This window comes from Giraffa tippelskirchi, chromosome X, assembly GCF_054371585.1.
Source record: "Giraffa tippelskirchi isolate mGirTip1 chromosome X, T2T-mGirTip1v1.2.pri, whole genome shotgun sequence".
Lineage (NCBI taxonomy): Eukaryota > Metazoa > Chordata > Mammalia > Artiodactyla > Giraffidae > Giraffa > Giraffa tippelskirchi.
The window spans coordinates 114283023-114298523 of NC_137289.1; the positions used below are offsets into that span (position 1 = coordinate 114283023).

Here is a 15501-nt window from a genome sequence, read left to right on the forward strand (position 1 = left end):
AAGAAATGAAGAGATGTAGACACACTGCAGATGGATTTAGATACATCAGCAAGGTATCTTCATGGATCAGAGAGGATGAGTGAGATATGGAGAAAATAAATTATCCTGGGTTGATGGTGGTTCCATTTGATCAATATGGGGCCTTTTGCCAGGGGCACAGCTTTGATGGAAGGTTGGAGAAGGCATGTCATGTCAAATCTGAGATGCATACTAGATATCCAAGTGGAACTGTCATGCAGGTAGCCAGAAAAATGAATCTTGAGTTCAGAGTGGATATCAGCTTGAGAAACAGACCTATGGGAGACATCAGCCTATATAGATTGTGCTGTGGTCATGGGAGTGGAAAACCTCACTGGAGAGTGGACTAGGAGTATGGTAGAGCCCAAGCCCAGGGTAACTAACATGTAGAAACAGCCAGAGGGGTGCTGACCTCACCTTGACCATTAAGCTCACTACAGACTGCGCCCACCTGTGCCCACACCCCCTGGCCTCAAATCAGCCTGTTCGTGACCTCAGTGTGGCCTCCTGGTTTCTGCGTTCAAAATGGGGAGAAGACTGAACTCTTTTATTTTTTGTGACTATGTAGAAAGAAATTTTCCAGTTTAAAAAAAGACGTTTCAAGAAAATGATAGGGTGGTCCACTGGTTAGGAAGCTGCCTTCCAACACAGGGGATATGGGTTTGATCTCTGATCCGGGAATTATGATCCCTTATGTCTCAGGAGAACTAAGGCCACGTGCAGCAACAAAGACCCAGCACGGCCAAAAAAAGAAAATCTTACTTTTTTTCCTCTTCCCCTTTAAAACTTCGGCCTCTCGGTCAACTGTAGTTGACCAAATGAAATCGCGACACCCGTAAACCCTAATATGGCCTTTGCCTAAGAAAAACATTCAAAATATGTTTCTTCTGTGCCTAGGTGTTGTGAACAAGGCAAAAGGTAAAATTTTACCGATCTTGCTTGTCTAAGACATGGTCCTCAGATGGACACACGGTCAATCTGAGTCTCCCTAAGGTTTGCAAACTGCTCTGAATATTTACAAATAATATTCAAATATTTGTAATATTTGAATATTTGTACAGGGCTCCTCCCTGTAGCTCAGACGGTATAGAATCTGCCCGCAGTGTGGAAGAGCTGGGTTCGATCCCTGGGTTGGGAAGATTCCCTGGAGACGGGAATGGCAACCCACTCCAGTGTTCTTGTCTGGAGAGTTCCATGGACAGAGGACTCCGGCGGGCTACAGTCTAGGGTTTCGCAGACTACCTACGTTGAATATTAACAAATAAAGAAACAAGCTTGGCTACAAAGGAATTAACTTTCCCATTTCGCCATGACTGCACTGGAATATTTTTTTTAAATGAGGATTAAGTCTCTTCAGTTAAACTTCCAGAAGATGTGCTCGTTCCATTGCTCTTCGACAACCGGGGTCTTTTCGCTCTGTTTCTTTCTCTGCTCACATTGAGGATCTCTCCTCTCTGACGGGCATTCCCTGGTGGCTCAGACGGTAAAGAATCTGCCTGCAATGCAGGAGACCCGGGTTTAATCCCTGGGTCGGGGAGATCCCTGGCAGAAGGGAATGTCCACCCACTCCAGTGTTCTTGCCTGGAAAATTCCATGAACAGAGTAGCCTAGTGGGCTACGGTCCATGGGGTCGCAAAGGGTCGGACACGACTGAGCGACTAACACTTTCATTTTCCTCTCTCTGCCAATGTCTCAGATCCTACATATGTCAATTAACTGTTCTCCTCTAGATAGAAGAAGCAAGCACCAGGTGAGTAGCTGTTCATCTTCATAACTAGAAATTGACTTTTGGGTTGTGCTGCTGCTGCTGCTAAGTCACCTCAGTCGTGTCCGACTCTGTGCGACCCCATAGACGGTGGCCCGCCAGGCTCCACTGTCCCTGGAGGGCTTCGTTACTGCACAGGCTTTGCTCTCGTTGCGGGATGTGGGTTTCTTATTGTGGTGGCTTCGCCTATTGCACACCATGGACTCGAGGCGCTTGGACTTCAGGAGATGGGGCACGTGGGCTCAGCAGCTGCGGTTCCCCGGCTCTAGAGCACGGGTTCAGTAGTTGTAACGTGCAGGCTGAGGTGCTCTGTGAAATGTGGGATCTTCCAGGATCAGGGATCAAACCCAGGTTTCCTGCTTCGGCAGGCGGATTCTTTACCCCTGAGCCACCGGGGAAGCCCGAAGATCCCTCTTACTCTCCTGTTTTGGAGAAAAAGTTTGGTGTCGTGGATTCTTCCACACAGATGGCCTGGGTTCAAATCCCATTCTAGCCACTTACTAAGTTGAGGGCGTTGGGGAATGTTAATGACCTCTGTGCCTCTGGTTTCTCATATGTAAAACAGGGATCAAAAAACTATTGCTTAAAAGAGTAGATGGTTTATTATACGGTAAATGTTTAATTTAAATTTAAACATATTTAAAATTAGCATCTTTTAAATTGCCCTCAGGCAGGGCAGTATCAAATGAAACAAGTTCCCAAAGCGCTAGATGACCAAGGTCAACCCAGCGCATTCATACATGTACACTCTCCATTTTCTATCTCAGATGGGGGCAGGGAGCATATGTAGGGCACAGCTTTCTGAATCGGCCTGAATGCCCTATTCCCTTACCGGGGGAAGATCTAACAAAGTTAAATGCCCAGGTGACTTTCTCACCAGAAAAAGTAGATGCTCAAGTACTCCTAGGTCACGCCCGCACCCTCCAAGCTGTGCTATGACAATGGAGAGTCAAACTTCAACCAGAAGTCCCTGAAGAAATACTACAGAAGGTCAGAGTGGATGCTTGAGTTGAAGGGGAGGCCATGAAGAGCCAAGGCCCCTGACGCAGTAGCAGGAGAACTCCAACCCGGTGCCAGGTATCGAAAATGAAAAAGCAATAGCCTTTAAAGAGGCACGTGAAGTATAAAGCCTCTGACGACCAAATGTATTAAATGCCAAGTAATCCAAACTTAGTAGTGTACTGTTAGTCACTCAGTCGTGTCTGACTCTTTTGCGACCTTAAGGACCGTAGCCCACCAGGCTCCTCTGTCCACGGGATTCTCCAGACAAGAATACCGGATTGGGCGGCCATTCCCTTCTCCAGCGAATCCTCCCGACCCAGGGATCAAACGTATGTCTCCCACATTGCAGGCGGGTTCTTTACCCTCTGAATCACCAGGGAAGCCCTTTAAAGGCAATGGGCTCTCTGGAAGCAACATCCCAACGATACTTGCCCTCCAGTATCAACATCAAATAGTGCTACCAGCCAACTGGCCCAGTGATTGCTCCTACATAAAACCATCTGGATATGGGCAATGTGCTCCCAGGATCTATGCAGGGACTGCCCTCATGGTTGTGCCTAAGTAGCATCCATAGATCGCCTGTAGCCTGGGATATAAATGTGCCCAGAATATTCACGTGCTTTGGATGAGCTCACCTGGGAAGCAAAGGAAAGCCACTCACTGTACTGCTAAAGATGCCCTTGACGACCCCAGAGAGCTCTCAACAATTTGTTCCACAAGCAGCAGGCATCAGCGATGCCCTGCAGCCCTCTATGTCAGGCTAGCCTATGCCCAGCCAATGACCCATACCGTATATCCACATGGGTTCCCACACCTGGGTGGCCTCCACTCCAGAGGACGTCACTCGTGACTGAGACAGACTCATCGCTGGAGACGATACCATCCCAGGCGACACCGTCCTAGGCCAGGAGTTCACCACCGGAGACGCCTATGCCTCATCCCCGGGACATGACACCCCAGGGCCATGGTACCGTGTTGGAGATGTAGCTGCTCACCCAGATGGCTTGCTCCCGAGTTCACACGGTGGAACACTGCAATGGGGACTGAGACGTTCCAGAAACAATGGACCAAGTGCACCGCCTGATGGCACCAGAGGACGAGCCGCTACGATGTTATCTGGCGGAACTTGCTGGGTGCTTGCTGGCTGAGCCAACCCTGGACCAAGAGGCCCGTCCGACTGTCACTCAGTTCTCAGGCCAGAAGGTGCACCCAAAAACAGACAGCTCTCCTGCCTGCAAATCCTGAAGGCCGTTCATATCCTCATCTCCTAACTCTGCTGTCTCAGCATCACAGGCTGGACTGTACTCTAAGCACCATAGTTGTTTTGTTTTGTTTGCCTGCACTGGGTCTTAGCTGCAGTGTGTGGGATCTAGTTCCCCAACCAGGGATTGAACCCAGGCCCCCTGCACTGGGAGCTTGGAGGTGTAGCCACTGGACTACCAGGAAGTCCCCTGAGTTGGTTTTTTAATTTTTTTTTTTTTATCGTAACGTAAGTGCCTGATCTTAAGCTGTGGACGGCTTAGGCATCCACGTCACAGACAGCTGTCTTAAATAAACATCGTGCCAGCTAACACACTAGACCAAAGCCAGGCTTCTCCATCCCAGAAGTTTCCTTTGTTTTAGAGACCACCGGTTGACTAGGATAACTGACCATCTGACCACTTGTTTTCCCCTTCTGACGCTTTAAGGCACGCTCATGTTTTAAGTTCACCAAGAAAGACTAAATCTGTGACACGCCAGGCATCCCATCCTAGACCCCAATAAAAGCGACCCAGGCTGCACCTATACTCATGCTCTACCCAAGACCTGGCTGTGCAGCCCGATGCATGCCGGGCATCCTCCAGGACCTGTGAGTAAGTAATAAGCCGTGTTTTCTTTTCAAAGTTCCCTAAGAGTTGTTACTGAGGCACCGCTTACAATCACAGTAAGAACCACAAGGCAGGGGAGGGGGGCGGTGAAATCACAATGAAAAACGTGGAAGTGTTAGTCGTTCGGTCGTGTCGGACTCTGTGCGACAACACTGACTGTAGCCCTCCGGGGTCCTCTGTCCGTGGGATTCTCCAGGCCAGAAGACTGGAGTAGATAGCCACTCCCTTCTTCAGAGGAACTTCCAGACGCAGGGATCGAACCTGGGTGCTTAACTCCCAAATATGAATGGACAATTGTTTACCAGATATTTGACGGAGGTGAAGGAGATCATGATGAATGAACGTAACTGTTTCTGGAGAAAAAAACAAATATGCTGCAGGAAGCAGAAGAGAACATTACCAAAATACCCAAATTCATATTATCAGAATTGTGAAGACGACAGTGGGTTTATAAAATGGCAACAGGGTGCTATAAAAGGGAACAAATTAGAGAATAAGACAAAGTCCTTGGAATAAAAGCATTAGGGCAAAACTAAAAACTTAGTAGGTGCGAAGTCCTCAGCTCAAAGCGGCTGTGCCTCACCCTGGCTTTCATAGACAGTGGTCTCGCCCTGCCCACCCACCTGACCTCTTCCTTAACCAATCTCAAGCCCAGGCACTGACCCCGCCCACCAGACGCCACTACCCGGTCATTCCAGAGCCCGCACCCAGCCAGCTGCCGTCTGCCCCGGACCTCCGGTCGCCCGTATCGTCCACCATGGGGAGGTTCCGAGGAGGCTGCGGGTGTCGGCGCCGGCGCCCGCGCCCCCGCCGATGCCAGCCCCACACACGTATCATCCAAGCCGCCATTATCTCGGCCATGCAGTCGCCCGCCATGCTGCCCACACCGCCCTCGCGGGTGCGCCCGGAGTGTGAGGCCGCGGTCAACAGCCACGCCGCCCTGGAGTTCCACGCCTCCTTTCAGTGCCTGGCCGTGGCCTCCTACCTCGACCGTGATGAGGGGGTCTTGAAGTATTTCTCCCACTTCTTTCTGCTCCGTTGCCACGAGCACGGCAAGACAACCGAGAGCCTGATGTTCCTGCAGAACCAGCGTGGGGGCCGCATCTGCTTCCTCGACTGCACAAAGCCCAAGACCCGACAGTGGGAGAGCGGCCTCCAGGCCATACAGGACGTCCTGCACCTGGAGAAGTGCGTCAACCAGAGCCTGCTCGACCTGCACCAGCTGGCCACCGACAGCAGCGACGCCCACCTGTGCCACTTCCTGGGGACCGGCTACCTGGACCAGCAGGTCAGGTTCATCAAGGAGCTGGTGGACTATGTCAGCATCCTGAGCAACATGGGGTCCCCGGAAGGTGCCCTGGCAGAGTACTTCTTTGACAAGCTCACCCTGGGTGACGGCGACCAGAAGGACTGAGCCTGGACTGGCCTTTTCCCCCGAGTCCTGGGTGACTGCCCAAGGTCACCCTGCCCGCCATGCAGACCGCAGGATTGCCCTTGCAGAAAAAGTTCACTTAAGTTTTCCTGCTTTCAGCGTTGCCAGTTCTTCCAATAAAGTAATTGTTTCCTAAGGAAATAAAGGTCTCGTGTTGATGCATGCGTGCAAACCCTTAACCTTTCAAGTTTTAAAACAGGTATCCAGGAGGCTCTCCAGCTACCAATGCCCTGTCCACAGGCAGCTCAGATCTCCACAGAGGGAAGGAAGAAGGGGATCCACGGGACCCTGAACAAGACAAAAGGTACCTTCCCCTAATAAACAATGTGGATATGGGGTGGCCGTGGGTGAGCCCAAGCCCTGGTGAATGTGGGTGCCTGTGAATAGAGGAGCTATAAAAATATGGCCTGAAAATCATGATTGGGGTTGATCTCCAGAAATAGTGAAGGGAATGGGATTGGGAAGGGACTGAAAAAGGAGGTCTATTTTTTTGAAGCGGACTTCTGGGTAGCAAGATGCGGGCCCTGGATGCTGACAGCAGAGTTCCTTTCTGAGAATCTCCCCCTGGATTGCAGTGACAATCTAGTGTAGCAGGGCTGGCTTTCCTAGAGACACACTTCCTGTGGTCACCACTGTTGAGCATGGATGCTGCCCTTTCAAAACATCCACCTGTGATTTTTTTACTTGAACTGTGCCACCCTGCAATAATGTAACATTGGTACCACTCAAAATTTACCTCAATCGTATTGAGGGCGATTGTATATAACCCTACTAGGTTGAAAAATATAAGCTCATGAATGAAGGTCAATTTGTGATATTGAATATAAAGTAAAATGAATCCCCCTGAATATGAAATCAATGGTACTGGCTGCACTGAGGAATGTAGGTGGGGGGGGGGGTTTGAAGCCGGGAGGCCAGTTAGTAGGTGTCACAGCTGGTACAGGGGAAAGACAATGGTTGTTGGAGTGGAGTGGAGGATGAAGAAATGAAGAGATGTAGACACACTGCAGATGGATTTAGATACATCAGCAAGGTATCTTCATGGATCAGAGAGGATGAGTGAGATATGGAGAAAATAAATTATCCTGGGTTGATGGTGGTTCCATTTGATCAATATGGGGCCTTTTGCCAGGGGCACAGCTTTGATGGAAGGTTGGAGAAGGCATGTCATGTCAAATCTGAGATGCATACTAGATATCCAAGTGGAACTGTCATGCAGGTAGCCAGAAAAATGAATCTTGAGTTCAGAGTGGATATCAGCTTGAGAAACAGACCTATGGGAGACATCAGCCTATATAGATTGTGCTGTGGTCATGGGAGTGGAAAACCTCACTGGAGAGTGGACTAGGAGTATGGTAGAGCCCAAGCCCAGGGTAACTAACATGTAGAAACAGCCAGAGGGGTGCTGACCTCACCTTGACCATTAAGCTCACTACAGACTGCGCCCACCTGTGCCCACACCCCCTGGCCTCAAATCAGCCTGTTCGTGACCTCAGTGTGGCCTCCTGGTTTCTGCGTTCAAAATGGGGAGAAGACTGAACTCTTTTATTTTTTGTGACTATGTAGAAAGAAATTTTCCAGTTTAAAAAAAGACGTTTCAAGAAAATGATAGGGTGGTCCACTGGTTAGGAAGCTGCCTTCCAACACAGGGGATATGGGTTTGATCTCTGATCCGGGAATTATGATCCCTTATGTCTCAGGAGAACTAAGGCCACGTGCAGCAACAAAGACCCAGCACGGCCAAAAAAAGAAAATCTTACTTTTTTTCCTCTTCCCCTTTAAAACTTCGGCCTCTCGGTCAACTGTAGTTGACCAAATGAAATCGCGACACCCGTAAACCCTAATATGGCCTTTGCCTAAGAAAAACATTCAAAATATGTTTCTTCTGTGCCTAGGTGTTGTGAACAAGGCAAAAGGTAAAATTTTACCGATCTTGCTTGTCTAAGACATGGTCCTCAGATGGACACACGGTCAATCTGAGTCTCCCTAAGGTTTGCAAACTGCTCTGAATATTTACAAATAATATTCAAATATTTGTAATATTTGAATATTTGTACAGGGCTCCTCCCTGTAGCTCAGACGGTATAGAATCTGCCCGCAGTGTGGAAGAGCTGGGTTCGATCCCTGGGTTGGGAAGATTCCCTGGAGACGGGAATGGCAACCCACTCCAGTGTTCTTGTCTGGAGAGTTCCATGGACAGAGGACTCCGGCGGGCTACAGTCTAGGGTTTCGCAGACTACCTACGTTGAATATTAACAAATAAAGAAACAAGCTTGGCTACAAAGGAATTAACTTTCCCATTTCGCCATGACTGCACTGGAATATTTTTTTTAAATGAGGATTAAGTCTCTTCAGTTAAACTTCCAGAGGATGTGCTCGTTCCATTGCTCTTCGACAACCGGGGTCTTTTCGCTCTGTTTCTTTCTCTGCTCACATTGAGGATCTCTCCTCTCTGATGGGCATTCCCTGGTGGCTCAGACGGTAAAGAATCTGCCTGCAATGCAGGAGACCCGGGTTTAATCCCTGGGTCGGGGAGATCCCTGGCAGAAGGGAATGTCCACCCACTCCAGTGTTCTTGCCTGGAAAATTCCATGAACAGAGTAGCCTAGTGGGCTACGGTCCATGGGGTCGCAAAGGGTCGGACACGACTGAGCGACTAACACTTTCATTTTCCTCTCTCTGCCAATGTCTCAGATCCTACATATGTCAATTAACTGTTCTCCTCTAGATAGAAGAAGCAAGCACCAGGTGAGTAGCTGTTCATCTTCATAACTAGAAATTGACTTTTGGGTTGTGCTGCTGCTGCTGCTAAGTCACCTCAGTCGTGTCCGACTCTGTGCGACCCCATAGACGGTGGCCCGCCAGGCTCCACTGTCCCTGGAGGGCTTCGTTACTGCACAGGCTTTGCTCTCGTTGCGGGATGTGGGTTTCTTATTGTGGTGGCTTCGCCTATTGCACACCATGGACTCGAGGCGCTTGGACTTCAGGAGATGGGGCACGTGGGCTCAGCAGCTGCGGTTCCCCGGCTCTAGAGCACGGGTTCAGTAGTTGTAACGTGCAGGCTGAGGTGCTCTGTGAAATGTGGGATCTTCCAGGATCAGGGATCAAACCCAGGTTTCCTGCTTCGGCAGGCGGATTCTTTACCCCTGAGCCACCGGGGAAGCCCGAAGATCCCTCTTACTCTCCTGTTTTGGAGAAAAAGTTTGGTGTCGTGGATTCTTCCACACAGATGGCCTGGGTTCAAATCCCATTCTAGCCACTTACTAAGTTGAGGGCGTTGGGGAATGTTAATGACCTCTGTGCCTCTGGCTTCTCATATGTAAAACAGGGATCAAAAAACTATTGCTTAAAAGAGTAGATGGTTTATTATACGGTAAATGTTTAATTTAAATTTAAACATATTTAAAATTAGCATCTTTTAAATTGCCCTCAGGCAGGGCAGTATCAAATGAAACAAGTTCCCAAAGCGCTAGATGACCAAGGTCAACCCAGCGCATTCATACATGTACACTCTCCATTTTCTATCTCAGATGGGGGCAGGGAGCATATGTAGGGCACAGCTTTCTGAATCGGCCTGAATGCCCTATTCCCTTACCGGGGGAAGATCTAACAAAGTTAAATGCCCAGGTGACTTTCTCACCAGAAAAAGTAGATGCTCAAGTACTCCTAGGTCACGCCTGCACCCTCCAAGCTGTGCTATGACAATGGAGAGTCAAACTTCAACCAGAAGTCCCTGAGGAAATACTACAGAAGGTCAGAGTGGATGCTTGAGTTGAAGGGGAGGCCATGAAGAGCCAAGGCCCCTGACGCAGTAGCAGGAGAACTCCAACCCGGTGCCAGGTATCGAAAATGAAAAAGCAATAGCCTTTAAAGAGGCACGTGAAGTATAAAGCCTCTGACGACCAAATGTATTAAATGCCAAGTAATCCAAACTTAGTAGTGTACTGTTAGTCACTCAGTCGTGTCTGACTCTTTTGCGACCTTAAGGACCGTAGCCCACCAGGCTCCTCTGTCCACGGGATTCTCCAGACAAGAATACCGGATTGGGCGGCCATTCCCTTCTCCAGCGAATCCTCCCGACCCAGGGATCAAACGTATGTCTCCCACATTGCAGGCGGGTTCTTTACCCTCTGAATCACCAGGGAAGCCCTTTAAAGGCAATGGGCTCTCTGGAAGCAACATCCCAACGATACTTGCCCTCCAGTATCAACATCAAATAGTGCTACCAGCCAACTGGCCCAGTGATTGCTCCTACATAAAACCATCTGGATATGGGCAATGTGCTCCCAGGATCTATGCAGGGACTGCCCTCATGGTTGTGCCTAAGTAGCATCCATAGATCGCCTGTAGCCTGGGATATACATGTGCCCAGAATATTCACGTGCTTTGGATGAGCTCACCTGGGAAGCAAAGGAAAGCCACTCACTGTACTGCTAAAGATGCCCTTGACGACCCCAGAGAGCTCTCAACAATTTGTTCCACAAGCAGCAGGCATCAGCGATGCCCTGCAGCCCTCTATGTCAGGCTAGCCTATGCCCAGCCAATGACCCATACCGTATATCCACATGGGTTCCCACACCTGGGTGGCCTCCACTCCAGAGGACGTCACTCGTGACTGAGACAGACTCATCGCTGGAGACGATACCATCCCAGGCGACACCGTCCTAGGCCAGGAGTTCACCACCGGAGACGCCTATGCCTCATCCCCGGGACATGACACCCCAGGGCCATGGTACCGTGTTGGAGATGTAGCTGCTCACCCAGATGGCTTGCTCCCCAGTTCACACGGTGGAACACTGCAATGGGGACTGAGACGTTCCAGAAACAATGGACCAAGTGCACCGCCTGATGGCACCAGAGGACGAGCCGCTACGATGTTATCTGGCGGAACTTGCTGGGTGCTTGCTGGCTGAGCCAACCCTGGACCAAGAGGCCCGTCCGACTGTCACTCAGTTCTCAGGCCAGAAGGTGCACCCAAAAACAGACAGCTCTCCTGCCTGCAAATCCTGAAGGCCGTTCATATCCTCATCTCCTAACTCTGCTGTCTCAGCATCACAGGCTGGACTGTACTCTAAGCACCATAGTTGTTTTGTTTTGTTTGCCTGCACTGGGTCTTAGCTGCAGTGTGTGGGATCTAGTTCCCCAACCAGGGATTGAACCCAGGCCCCCTGCACTGGGAGCTTGGAGGTGTAGCCACTGGACTACCAGGAAGTCCCCTGAGTTGGTTTTTTAATTTTTTTTTTTTTTTTTATCGTAACGTAAGTGCCTGATCTTAAGCTGTGGACGGCTTAGGCATCCACGTCACAGACAGCTGTCTTAAATAAACATCGTGCCAGCTAACACACTAGACCAAAGCCAGGCTTCTCCATCCCAGAAGTTTCCTTTGTTTTAGAGACCACCGGTTGACTAGGATAACTGACCATCTGACCACTTGTTTTCCCCTTCTGACGCTTTAAGGCACGCTCATGTTTTAAGTTCACCAAGAAAGACTAAATCTGTGACACGCCAGGCATCCCATCCTAGACCCCAATAAAAGCGACCCAGGCTGCACCTATACTCACGCTCTACCCAAGACCTGGCTGTGCAGCCCGATGCATGCCGGGCATCCTCCAGGACCTGTGAGTAAGTAATAAGCCGTGTTTTCTTTTCAAAGTTCCCTAAGAGTTGTTACTGAGGCACCGCTTACAATCACAGTAAGAACCACAAGGCAGGGGAGGGGGGCGGTGAAATCACAATGAAAAACGTGGAAGTGTTAGTCGTTCGGTCGTGTCGGACTCTGTGCGACAACACTGACTGTAGCCCTCCGGGGTCCTCTGTCCGTGGGATTCTCCAGGCCAGAAGACTGGAGTAGATAGCCACTCCCTTCTTCAGAGGAACTTCCAGACGCAGGGATCGAACCTGGGTGCTTAACTCCCAAATATGAATGGACAATTGTTTACCAGATATTTGACGGAGGTGAAGGAGATCATGATGAATGAACGTAACTGTTTCTGGAGAAAAAAACAAATATGCTGCAGGAAGCAGAAGAGAACATTACCAAAATACCCAAATTCATATTATCAGAATTGTGAAGACGACAGTGGGTTTATAAAATGGCAACAGGGTGCTATAAAAGGGAACAAATTAGAGAATAAGACAAAGTCCTTGGAATAAAAGCATTAGGGCAAAACTAAAAACTTAGTAGGTGCGAAGTCCTCAGCTCAAAGCGGCTGTGCCTCACCCTGGCTTTCATAGACAGTGGTCTCGCCCTGCCCACCCACCTGACCTCTTCCTTAACCAATCTCAAGCCCAGGCACTGACCCCGCCCACCAGACGCCACTACCCGGTCATTCCAGAGCCCGCACCCAGCCAGCTGCCGTCTGCCCCGGACCTCCGGTCGCCCGTATCGTCCACCATGGGGAGGTTCCGAGGAGGCTGCGGGTGTCGGCGCCGGCGCCCGCGCCCCCGCCGATGCCAGCCCCACACACGTATCATCCAAGCCGCCATTATCTCGGCCATGCAGTCGCCCGCCATGCTGCCCACACCGCCCTCGCGGGTGCGCCCGGAGTGTGAGGCCGCGGTCAACAGCCACGCCGCCCTGGAGTTCCACGCCTCCTTTCAGTGCCTGGCCGTGGCCTCCTACCTCGACCGTGATGAGGGGGTCTTGAAGTATTTCTCCCACTTCTTTCTGCTCCGTTGCCACGAGCACGGCAAGACAACCGAGAGCCTGATGTTCCTGCAGAACCAGCGTGGGGGCCGCATCTGCTTCCTCGACTGCACAAAGCCCAAGACCCGACAGTGGGAGAGCGGCCTCCAGGCCATACAGGACGTCCTGCACCTGGAGAAGTGCGTCAACCAGAGCCTGCTCGACCTGCACCAGCTGGCCACCGACAGCAGCGACGCCCACCTGTGCCACTTCCTGGGGACCGGCTACCTGGACCAGCAGGTCAGGTTCATCAAGGAGCTGGTGGACTATGTCAGCATCCTGAGCAACATGGGGTCCCCGGAAGGTGCCCTGGCAGAGTACTTCTTTGACAAGCTCACCCTGGGTGACGGCGACCAGAAGGACTGAGCCTGGACTGGCCTTTTCCCCCGAGTCCTGGGTGACTGCCCAAGGTCACCCTGCCCGCCATGCAGACCGCAGGATTGCCCTTGCAGAAAAAGTTCACTTAAGTTTTCCTGCTTTCAGCGTTGCCAGTTCTTCCAATAAAGTAATTGTTTCCTAAGGAAATAAAGGTCTCGTGTTGATGCATGCGTGCAAACCCTTAACCTTTCAAGTTTTAAAACAGGTATCCAGGAGGCTCTCCAGCTACCAATGCCCTGTCCACAGGCAGCTCAGATCTCCACAGAGGGAAGGAAGAAGGGGATCCACGGGACCCTGAACAAGACAAAAGGTACCTTCCCCTAATAAACAATGTGGATATGGGGTGGCCGTGGGTGAGCCCAAGCCCTGGTGAATGTGGGTGCCTGTGAATAGAGGAGCTATAAAAATATGGCCTGAAAATCATGATTGGGGTTGATCTCCAGAAATAGTGAAGGGAATGGGATTGGGAAGGGACTGAAAAAGGAGGTCTATTTTTTTGAAGCGGACTTCTGGGTAGCAAGATGCGGGCCCTGGATGCTGACAGCAGAGTTCCTTTCTGAGAATCTCCCCCTGGATTGCAGTGACAATCTAGTGTAGCAGGGCTGGCTTTCCTAGAGACACACTTCCTGTGGTCACCACTGTTGAGCATGGATGCTGCCCTTTCAAAACATCCACCTGTGATTTTTTTACTTGAACTGTGCCACCCTGCAATAATGTAACATTGGTACCACTCAAAATTTACCTCAATCGTATTGAGGGCGATTGTATATAACCCTACTAGGTTGAAAAATATAAGCTCATGAATGAAGGTCAATTTGTGATATTGAATATAAAGTAAAATGAATCCCCCTGAATATGAAATCAATGGTACTGGCTGCACTGAGGAATGTAGGTGGGGGGGGGGGTTTGAAGCCGGGAGGCCAGTTAGTAGGTGTCACAGCTGGTACAGGGGAAAGACAATGGTTGTTGGAGTGGAGTGGAGGATGAAGAAATGAAGAGATGTAGACACACTGCAGATGGATTTAGATACATCAGCAAGGTATCTTCATGGATCAGAGAGGATGAGTGAGATATGGAGAAAATAAATTATCCTGGGTTGATGGTGGTTCCATTTGATCAATATGGGGCCTTTTGCCAGGGGCACAGCTTTGATGGAAGGTTGGAGAAGGCATGTCATGTCAAATCTGAGATGCATACTAGATATCCAAGTGGAACTGTCATGCAGGTAGCCAGAAAAATGAATCTTGAGTTCAGAGTGGATATCAGCTTGAGAAACAGACCTATGGGAGACATCAGCCTATATAGATTGTGCTGTGGTCATGGGAGTGGAAAACCTCACTGGAGAGTGGACTAGGAGTATGGTAGAGCCCAAGCCCAGGGTAACTAACATGTAGAAACAGCCAGAGGGGTGCTGACCTCACCTTGACCATTAAGCTCACTACAGACTGCGCCCACCTGTGCCCACACCCCCTGGCCTCAAATCAGCCTGTTCGTGACCTCAGTGTGGCCTCCTGGTTTCTGCGTTCAAAACGGGGAGAAGACTGAACTCTTTTATTTTTTGTGACTATGTAGAAAGAAATTTTCCAGTTTAAAAAAAGACGTTTCAAGAAAATGATAGGGTGGTCCACTGGTTAGGAAGCTGCCTTCCAACACAGGGGATATGGGTTTGATCTCTGATCCGGGAATTATGATCCCTTATGTCTCAGGAGAACTAAGGCCACGTGCAGCAACAAAGACCCAGCACGGCCAAAAAAAGAAAATCTTACTTTTTTTCCTCTTCCCCTTTAAAACTTCGGCCTCTCGGTCAACTGTAGTTGACCAAATGAAATCGCGACACCCGTAAACCCTAATATGGCCTTTGCCTAAGAAAAACATTCAAAATATGTTTCTTCTGTGCCTAGGTGTTGTGAACAAGGCAAAAGGTAAAATTTTACCGATCTTGCTTGTCTAAGACATGGTCCTCAGATGGACACACGGTCAATCTGAGTCTCCCTAAGGTTTGCAAACTGCTCTGAATATTTACAAATAATATTCAAATATTTGTAATATTTGAATATTTGTACAGGGCTCCTCCCTGTAGCTCAGACGGTATAGAATCTGCCCGCAGTGTGGAAGAGCTGGGTTCGATCCCTGGGTTGGGAAGATTCCCTGGAGACGGGAATGGCAACCCACTCCAGTGTTCTTGTCTGGAGAGTTCCATGGACAGAGGACTCCGGCGGGCTACAGTCTAGGGTTTCGCAGACTACCTACGTTGAATATTAACAAATAAAGAAACAAGCTTGGCTACAAAGGAATTAACTTTCCCATTTCGCCATGACTGCACTGGAATATTTTTTTTAAATGAGGATTAAGT

At 49.8% G+C, this 15501-nt stretch overlaps 2 pseudogenes across 2 annotated transcripts; both read left to right on the top strand.

The window, feature by feature from the left end:
* The first annotated feature begins 5344 nt into the window (after positions 1 to 5344).
* LOC145535322 (ferritin heavy chain pseudogene) lies at positions 5345 to 6230 on the top strand (annotated as a pseudogene). Its single transcript, XR_014075369.1, has one exon. The product of XR_014075369.1 is annotated as a ferritin heavy chain pseudogene (transcript).
* A 6183-nt stretch (positions 6231 to 12413) lies between these two features.
* On the top strand, positions 12414 to 13299 carry LOC145535318 (ferritin heavy chain pseudogene; annotated as a pseudogene). Its single transcript, XR_014075366.1, has one exon. The product of XR_014075366.1 is annotated as a ferritin heavy chain pseudogene (transcript).
* The last annotated feature ends 2202 nt before the right edge of the window (positions 13300 to 15501 follow it).